The sequence below is a fragment of the Lipophrys pholis genome (genome assembly GCF_963383615.2).
Source record: "Lipophrys pholis genome assembly, chromosome: 4".
NCBI classification, from domain to species: domain Eukaryota; kingdom Metazoa; phylum Chordata; class Actinopteri; order Blenniiformes; family Blenniidae; genus Lipophrys; species Lipophrys pholis.
This window is the reverse complement of record NC_137637.1, coordinates 15,416,521-15,426,840: the sequence shown is the minus strand read 5'-3', so window position 1 is coordinate 15,426,840 and position 10,320 is coordinate 15,416,521.

The following is a 10,320-nucleotide window of genomic DNA, read 5'->3' as shown; positions in this document are numbered from 1 at the left end:
GCTGTACGTTCACACGACCAGCGTCGAGAGTGATTTAATGTGTATTCCAGCTGTGGACGAGCAGAGATCAGATAACGGTATTCAGATATGCCGCGGGTCAGTGTGAGAGACAGTGTGAGCAGAACACTGTGCTCAGTCAAAACTATTCATCTGCACCAGGGTCTGTGGGTGGACAGATTAGGGGAGGAAATGGAATTACGGAGAACTGATTGCAAAAGTCTGGATCGACGCTGGATCGCTTGCCCAGTGAATCCTGAGGTTCTTTTCATTAACTCGACTGTTTCGCCCATCACCGGCTGAAATATTGTCCGAGCAGTTTCCATACGACTGAAGGGCGTCGAGAGCAGAGCGCGGAGACAGGCGAGGGAAGGGAATGAGGGGGGCTAACCAGGGCAAAGGCAGGAAATCCCAATGCAGCATGAACTATTTTCCTCCATAGTTCCACCAGAGCAGCTCTTTGTACCAGTCTCCCACCCCCCTCTATTAGGCCTCTGTTTCTGACAACCATCCACTGCTGTTCTACGAGGCAACCGCACCACCACCACTGTGAAAAAAACAATCCAAACCTCTGTCACACACACACACATATTCACACACAGTTCACTTGTGGGCTGTTACTCAGCAGTGTTGGGGGTTGAGGAGTGGGGATCAAACGTTTGGGGTTCCCCTCCAACTCAGTCCAAAGTCCCACTGTGGTTAGACTGTAGACAGAGAGGCACCTTACTTTACACAGAGCTCCCAAATGCCAAAAACACTTAACTATGCAAAAAAAAAAAAAAAAAAAAGAAAACAGTAAAAGTTTCCTTTCTCGCAGCACAAACTCAACACTGAGCTGAGGGGATCTGTGGCAAATTGAGGCCCTTTTTCCTTAACTCGTTCCTCTCTTCTAACATTCCTTCACAATAACTCTGAATCTCCTCACAGTGTCAGTTGATCACCGAGGACGCACATGCTCTTCATGTGACTCCAATGAAGAGATGGTTCTGTGGAGGGATAACACAACAAAACTCGATTCTATCCCGGACGCTCATTTCACAGTGACACACATTCCACTTCATTAAGACTCCACAGTTGGAGGAATGAGAGAAATTCAGGTCAGTTACATTGGAAGAGAAGCAGGAAAGCAAAAAGAAAAGAAAAAGCTATCAGCGTTAGAGTCTTAGCCACAGGGCAATAGTAACTGAATATATGTTTCCACATTGCAACATCGAATCCAGACACAGCGCTGATTTGTTGCAGAGCAGGAACCAGGCCTCTGATTGACTTGGATTTATTTTATGCACCAGTGAGACCCCATGCAAAGACTGAGAGGCCTCCAAAAAAACTCCACAGCCAGACCCCAATTTTTTCCCCCCTGAAACAAACTCAAGGCTGTAGAAGAGGCAAGTGTGAGTATATAGTGGGTGGGAGTAGGCAAGGCACCTTGCAACAGCTGGTCTGAATTATCCGTGGGGTCGGGGGTAGTCGACGGTGGGGGGGAGCCGTGGAGACTCCTGGCGCCAGGATCAGGCCAGCAGGTCAGGGAGGATGACGATTACCAAAATACTAGCAGGCAGCTATAGCCTTGCAAAAAAAGGGGGTGTTCCTGGCGCTCAGTGAGCACAGCCACAGGATGGGCCAGCAAGTGGCAGGTCGAGTAGGGAGTGTGTGTGTGTGTGTGTGTGTGTGTGTGTGTGTGTGTGTGTGTGTGTGTGTGTGTGTGTGTGTGTGTGTGTGTGTGTGTGTGTGTGTGTGTGTGTGTGTGTGGGACGCTCCTACTTCCACTTCCTATGAGATAGCCCCTTCCTGTCATTGAGAAACAGCATGTTGGTGACTGTTTGGTGGAGTGGCCTTTATTCTAGCAGAAGTAAAGTTGATATTAGTCCAAAGCTGTCACAATAAATAAACATGGCTCCTTTTAGAGAGGGCAGAATGTAAGTTTGTTGTCCTTCCTTTGGAGTACCAGCAACCAGCTGCATGCAAGGTGCAGTGCATGCATAAGACTCATTTTGTGTTTCGTCTCAGGCTGAACCTACCACATGTGAACAGACCCAAAACCAATGCCGTCTCTCGTAAGGCGCTGGGACGTGGCTCCCTCTGCTGGTGGCTGTGTAGCACTGCTCAGCTCAATGAGAAACATTCCTTAAGTCCTGAATCGGATCAAAGGGGATGCATGTGTGTGCTGGTCTATTTCTGCAAAGAATTTGAAATATTCACTTGTTTGATGTGCGGCAGGAGTCAAACTGATCCTGAAGTAATGTCATTCATCTCCAGCTGTTAATCTGACTCGTAATAACAAATCTGGCAGATACAAGTCGAAGTAGCAATAAGTGAACAGTAGTTAACAAGAGCAACTCTTTTAGGTGAGTAAATGCAGAATTTCACAACATACCAATGTAATCTAAGAGCAACATTTCAATGTTCAAAGTGTACACACACACACACACACACACACACACACACACACACACACACACCTTGTTTTAAATTAGATTAAAAGTCATTAAAATAACTGTGTTTTTTGCAAATCACAAACTTCACATTGGCTTGAGTGAGTATTCTGTATATGAACCATCATAGAAAGAGTCAAATAATGTTTGTTTGATGAAGAGAGCTGTTTGTATTAAATGATTCCTGTAAATCATGTACATATTTTGACAAAAAGACATGAAATAGACAAAAGCTATATCCAGGGCATTGATGTCAAACTTCTCAGTATTTGTAGTCATATTTGGCAAGAAAAAAATCAATGTTATGAATACAGAGCAAATATAAGGGAAAAACCAAAACGTTGGACTAACACCGGACTAACAGTGGGCTGGTTAGGTCCTTGTTATGTGTTGAAAGTCACATCCTGATGGCAGAAAGTTCAAGCACTGAGTCAAACTTGTTACGCGTTACATGTAAGGAGATCACAACTACGCCTCAAGACAAAAGTGGATTTTCAAAACAAGGTAATTGAACATTTTGTCAAACAGATGTACAGTTTATCAGTTTAATCGTCAGAGTCTTTGCTTATTTACTTTTCATTTCTATAACAACGAAAAAGACATTTCCTCCGGTGATCTGCGTCAAATACAGACGTACATGCAACAGAGGACCAAACTAATCAAAAGCAGCATCAGTCAACTTTTCTTTCGGCAAGTGATGATAATCCATGTCTGCATGGTGGCATAGTGGTTCGTGCTCTCACCTCACAGTGGGAATAGCTCTGGTCTGAGTCTGATCAGGGTATTTCTCTGTGAAGTTATGTGTTTTCCCAATGGAGGCATGGCTTTCCTCCAGACATGCCAGTTTTCCTCCTATAATCCAAAAACATGTTTTTGAGATGAATTGGTGAGGGTAGATTGCTCAATCCTGCTGCATTGAACCAAGGAGGAGAGGCAGCAGTCTTTGGATTATCTATTCATGCTGTGTCTGTGTGCAATAAGTCTTCCACAGTGGTGGATATTTCTCTCCTGTATTCAAGCAGAGTGATTGCCTCCTGTTTGTCCATTCATTATGAATGAAGCTTTTTAGCAGCATTTAACCTGCTCTCTTCACAAAGCCCTTCATGTTTGCTCAGCAGAGGGGAGGCTCAGGCTTGTCATTCACAGGCTGCGGCAGCAGAGGGGAGCATTGGTCAGAATCAGAGCGGCTTTCTCATAAAAAGGCCAAAATCCCTTCAGATTTTCTGACACAGATTAAGAAAAATGAAAAGAAACAACCCCCTGTGGAACTTTCTCTGTAGGAATAGTTTGACTCTTTGAGCAGAATCCAAATTGTATTTTGTTCACAGATTCACATCTTATTAGACATCGGCCCCACATAAAGAGACTCCTCTGAGACTGACCTCTGGTGTTCACACTATTCTGATACTGCCAATTAGGAGACGACAACAGACCACTGACACATATATATCGTATTGTGCGCTAAATGCAGTGTGAGAAAGGAGGCGGATTGAGACGCACACACACACGCCGCCAGCTGTCTGAGAGTCTGGCCTGCTGCCGGGAAGTAGCACTTCTCTGGATGCCGAGCTGATCCTTCTGTTACGTCTTCGGAAGTGAGGAAGGAGTGTGGAGCCTTCCCTCAGGACTCTCCTCACCTGCTCCTGCTCCAACTTCTCACTGCTCGACATCCCGGGGCCCCGCGTGCCTCCGACTAGCTGTTAAATGTTGGCAGGATCTCAGGGAGGCCCGAGGAGGAGGCCCGAGGTGGGACCAAGGCGAAGGCCCTCTGCTGGTTCTCACAAACTACAGCTAATCACTGGCTCACTAATGGCTGAGATGTGTGAAAAGAACCTTTCTATGATGCTGCAATAATGTAACTGGTAGCACCATGGTGACCATGGTGACTGGACACAGAGGAGGAATCAGAGAAAATCAGCGAATGCTTTTTAGGGAATTCTGAGTTTGGATGTCTTTGGAACAAACATGGTCTCAGCTCTTTTTTAGTTTTATTATCTTGTATTTGGTATTTAACTAGAATGTCAGAAGGTAAATCCACCAAAAATATGGCAGGAAGGCAAAAGAATGACAAGTGGAACAGCTCGTAGCTGGACGTGATCCCACAGAGGTTTGTTATGTGTCAGCTGTTAAACCAGGATTCTCAAATATTTGTATTATTTAGACCTCCCACACGCACATGAATCCACAGTGCAGACCAGCATTTCAGTGTTCTTACTTCATTAGACGTCAGGAAGATGAGAAGACTACCATAAATCACACGGAGCTACAACCGAGGAAAGAACGAATCCTCAGTCATGTTTTTTCATTGTGGATCCGGATGAAATGATTCAGGCTTCAAACAGGAGGAACTTCAATCCAAGTTAAAATGATGACTGATATTACACAGCATTTTTATGAAGCGCTTTCCTAATGAACTTTTTTCATAAATAGGTACATGTAGAATTCAAAGCAGGTCTCAGTGTCTGAAGCTGTTGTGAAGCAGGAGGTCCGGGTCGAGGCTTCAGTAAAGCAGGATGAGAACAAAGCTTTACTACTTTTAAACAACGCTTCAGCTGATCTCGATGCACAGACTGTGTATCTGCCAAATAAATGTCAATACAAAAGCTTGCAAAGGTTTCAACGCAGCATTTAAATCAATGCGTTAAGCCACCATCGCTCCTCAGCATCAGCAGATTGTGGTGGTTCAGGTTTTTTTAGTCTCCCTAGTAAACACAGGCTGCAGAAACGATTTTACTACTAACTTAACTTGATGTTCATAAGAAAAGAAATGACGTTGAAAAAAAAGCCCAGCTTCAGTCTTCATGATAATGCACCAAGCATGATATCACAAAGGGTAATAAATAGTTTATCAACTGTAACTGAAATCAACTTTGCACTATGAAACTGTAAATGAAATGTTTTGTGTGCCTCAGACTCACCGTATCATTTAGAAGCAGTGAAGTTGTGGGGGATGTGCCTGTCAGTTCAAGTTATTTCTTCCAAAATAATAACACAAGTGTTGATTTGTTGATTCATAAATCGTCGTAACAGGAACCTGTATCTTCGTACCCTTGCTGTAGTTATGGCGGCCATTCCTTTGGCCCTGGTTCGTCCTCGGGCGGGAGGCCGCCTGACAATGCCAGGTTCATCTGTTTGTACTGTCATTTAAAACTACAATTATTTAAACTGCAAAATAAAAACAATAAAATAAAATAAAAAGATTGATTAATCTTCATGACACAACAACTGATATTCAGTATATCAGCACTGGGACACTGTTCCAGATGTTATGACAACAATAACGGCTACATTTGGCTGTAGGGCGTTGTTTTAATATTCAGTCGAGATCAGTAAATAAATGGAAATGATTCAAATAAGTGAACAAAACAGCAATGTAGAAAAATAGTGGCAGAGAATCATGATGGAAAATCCTGTTTGTGTTGTATAGCAAAAGTTACGTTCTGGTTTTATGTCAGTAAACTACAAAACAAATGATTGAAGAAAATCATCATTCTTATTATTATAGATGTCAACCAAATGGTAGCATTAGTGTGACTGTTGTATAAAAGAAATATCACACTGAAGATGCCGTTGGGCTAAATATCAGCTTGTTATTATTCAAGCCATCAGATTCATAGACTGTTTACTGTCAAATATAAATGCTGCTTCATTTTCAATGTTTCCCTGGGGAATATAATTCTGTGCAATACTGCCACGACTGTTTCCCTTGTGCAATAAATGTAGATGGTGGATATATATATATTCTAAATATATTTCTTTCATTTATTACTGTAGTTTCACTGTAATTTTAGTTAGAATTTTTTTGGGCCTTTGTTTTTTTACCAGTCTGATGGTAAGCTGTTGCTATGTTCTGTTTGACAATGAAATGTCTATTCTATTCTATTCTATTCTATTCTATTCTATTCTAATCTAATCTAATCAGGTTTAGCCTAGTCTATTCTTATGTGATAACAGCTGTGCGGATGTTCGGCACGACCGCTGCTGTTATATTGCGTCAATAAATGATCTGTTAGAGAATTCATTAATAAAGTCCATACATTGGAAGGCTGCGTGTTGGCAAAAAAAAAAAAAGATTATATTATTTGTAGAATGACACACTTGGTGCAATACAATAATCAATTGGATCATAAAAATATGTTTCTCAGCCTTCAGGGATTAAAACATATTGTGAAACGATGTACTGTTTTTAAACAACAAATTGAAAAGTGAATCAGCACGTCCATCCAAGGCAGGCTACACCCTGGACAGATCATCAATCCATCACACTCACGGCTACATAGCTAGATTAAACCTTAATCTCAAATTGACTGGTAAAACAACCACAGTGCTCAAAGAGAAAATAGAAAAAAAAACACAGGGGAAACATGACAACACCAGGAAAACCCAGGATGAAACAAGAGTGCAAACCACAACACACCTTTAAGACATTAAATATATTCATTTCTTACATCAATCAAATAAAACGCAGCACCAAAGCGGCACTCTCTCTCCAGGCCGCCGTTTGCGCTGCAGTGGATATTTCTCCAGAGGCTTCCGTCTCATTTTGACAGCAGTCTGTCTGCAAGCCAAATGAAGTAATTGAACTCTCTTTTGGACGGTGTAACACATGTGCTGCTTCTCTCTCTGGCCCCGAGCAGTTGTCCTAGGCGACAGGTGACGACTTCTGCGTTGATAGTGTTCGGGAGCACGTTTGCACTTTGGTGTCTGTGCATTTGTGCATAAAGGAAATATACCGGGGTTGGAGCACTGTGTAAACTGTGAAAGAGTCGCCATGCTGTCCACCGAATGCCTCTGATTGTGAGAGCGGCTCTGCCTGAGCAGTAATTATGGTCAGAGGCCGAGCAGAGCCACCTGTACCCCTGGACGTCTTGAAAAGACCCGCACCGGGGCTGACAGTAAATTAGGTGCAGCTATGCCTGCTTTGACAGTGAGATTCTGTCAGGTCACCGACTGAAGGTCTTTCCAGGCAGTTAGACAGGTTTCCACTCCAAGTCTATTTAAAGTCGAGCAAAGCAACTGAAGTCATGGCCCAAAGTTTAGAAACCGTGATTTCATTGGAACCTGGCGAGATTAAAAATATGAAGATGGATCTACACGGAGCAACAGCCTTGATTAAGACAAAGCCACGGGGCATTGCACCGTGAGACCAGTGAAAACAGGCTTGTGTCGTCCAAAAGCGAGAAGATCATGGTAGGAGTGCAACAAAAATATAAAATATGCAGGAAAAGTTGCAAAAATCCTCCTGTGGCTGTGATGTAAATGTAACCACTAAGTAAACAGCTCACAGTCTCATCACTCATCTCATTCTGTACCGTTCAACAGCTCTGAATAAAAAGAGCCTTTGCTCTGTTCCAGCCCATCATCATGAATCACACAACAAATGAGTCTGTCCTTGTGGCGGATTCATTAAAGGAAGCCTTCAGGCCTACAAGTGATATGTCTAAGTGTCTGTGTATCCTTGTTAACCCTTCCCTTCAACTTTATTGGACGGGGGTGTGGGGGGGTGTGGGGGTGTGGGGGTGCAGTGTGGCTGTCACCAGGATCCTGGAGTGCGTCAGATTGTCTGCGGGCCTGTGTTTAGATAAGGCCGTACACCCATTGTCTCCGATGCCCCAGCTGGGCCGCGGTATGCCTCCATACGCCTGAAATAGAAAGACAGCTGAGGGCTGCCATGCATACTCCAGGCAGGGCTGGCCATGCAGTCCGGGCCCACTGACCCAGACCACAACTTAGCACAATGAGGGACGGGGTATTGTCTGGAGCCAGAGGCTAATAGCTGAGGTATCAAACCCCCCAAACGGATCGCTACAGGACTGATTAGCTCCGTGGTGTGTTGCCTGAGTACGGGTAGATGACAGGAGGGGGAGGCGGGAGTGTGTGTGGAAGAGTAATTGGGGCTTTAGAGTGTGTTTGTGCCACGCGTCTGCCCGGCTCCACTCCGATGAACCCACGGCTAAGACCTGAGCCCACACAGTTGCTGCAAGGTATTGTGGGCAGGCACGAGGCGATTACAGAAATATCCACCAGCGATGAATGCTTTGATCCAAAATGAAACACTGCTTCACTGCCCAATTTTAGATTACCGCTGTAGTACAGCGCAGAGGTCTTCATTTTCAATCACTAACGTGAGCAAGAGCCAGCAAACACAATTTGTTGAGGCACTTTTGGAAACAACGGTTACAGAAAAAATAGGATAATTAAAGGGAAAAATGTAGACAATAAATATAGAAATACCACATTTTATACACAAGAAAATATCAAGGTACAGATTTTAAATGCTCTGGATTTCATCCTTCAGTGTTATTTGGTTCACGTTTAATCGCATCTGTACTCACTCGAGAGACGGATCTCACATTCACTGAAATCTTGTCTGTTGTGTTGAAGCACCATTAATTGAGACTGAAATTAGTCATGATGTTGAAAAGGCACGAACTAATGATAAAGAAAAAAATATTTCTATAAAATAAAAAATAAATGCAATAAAAATGAGGGGAGAAAAGAGTTGTAAAGAATGTAGGAAGCAGAGGTAAGAAGTGGTCAAAAATTAATAATAATAATAAAGTATGTAAAAGTGTACTTTATTTAACAACTTTGAGAATAAAAGGACGAGCGACTACTATACAATACTTCTGATGATGTATCTTCTCATCTCTCCGAACAGGTAAAAGTTGACCACAGCAAAACTAAAATTAAATTTCATTTTAGTCTTAAGAGAATAAATGAAATCATGACTGATTTCACTCTGATTCATTGAGCAGTCCTTCTCTTGCGGCTCTTGCTTGGGGCGAAGCGTCTCACCTGCGCCGAGGCCAAACACGGAGAGAGGTGTGACCGCTGTGTGTGATCAAACAGCGCTGAGAATGACTTCAGTCATAATTCCAAATCTTTCTCCATCTCGCTGCCTAAGCCTGCTGGCATTCGGTGTATGATGATCTAAAACAACTGTGACCGACCCCCAGATCAAATCTTGATGCCCAAAATGTCAGCTCCTCACTCGTACATCACCAAACCCTCCGCCTCCCCCCGAACGGACCGACTGCTCCCAACATGTCGGCCCATATTGTATACGGTGGCGTAATTTAAAGCTGCACATTTGTCTAATAATGAAAAACACGAGCATTGATGGGCCTGGCTGCTTAAGGCTCTAAATGATTTTGACGAACACTGGGGACGTAAGGAGAGCCGCGGCTCTCAGAACTCAGCTGTTGCAGGCGGCTGCAGTGTGGCGGTGCAGAGAGATGTGCTGGGAGACGCCGCCGTAACGCTGCGTGCGGGAGTTTTTTTGGACTTATTTAAAGCGAGCAGCTTGGGGGACTTTGGGATTCGTCTCCTCCTCATGTGTTATCAGCATGCCAGCTTTTCAAATGGTGCAGCGAGTGACACAGTACATAAACCAGCCTCTGCCTCTCTGAAGAGACCCTCGTCCCAGAATAGCTCCGGCCCGCTCTATCTCACTGATGCCCGAGAAAGTTTGAGCCATCACGGCGACACCTCTCACTTTGCTGCGGCAACAGATAGGGGCATCAACAAAGATGGCGGCCTCTCGAATCGTCACATCCCTGTTTGAGTTTGTTTGTTTGGTCTGTTCCCACGTTCCCACAGTATGTGGGTGGAAAACACACGGTACTTTCTCAAAAAAAAAAATCACACAGCCGCTGCAGTTTATCTTCTCTGCTTTTGCATAATAGGACGTAGCCGATAGTTAACAGTCAATCTCCCTATCAGGAATGCTGGACTCTGGCTTTGTCTATTCTGAGAAACTGTGGTCCTCTTTCCCTCCCCCCATACTGCACTGTCACCCTGCTCCCATACCAGGCACCAACCTCTCCCCTTGCTCTGAAGGTCAGTTGTGGTGGAGCAGGAGTGTGAGAGGCGCAACGCTTATGACACA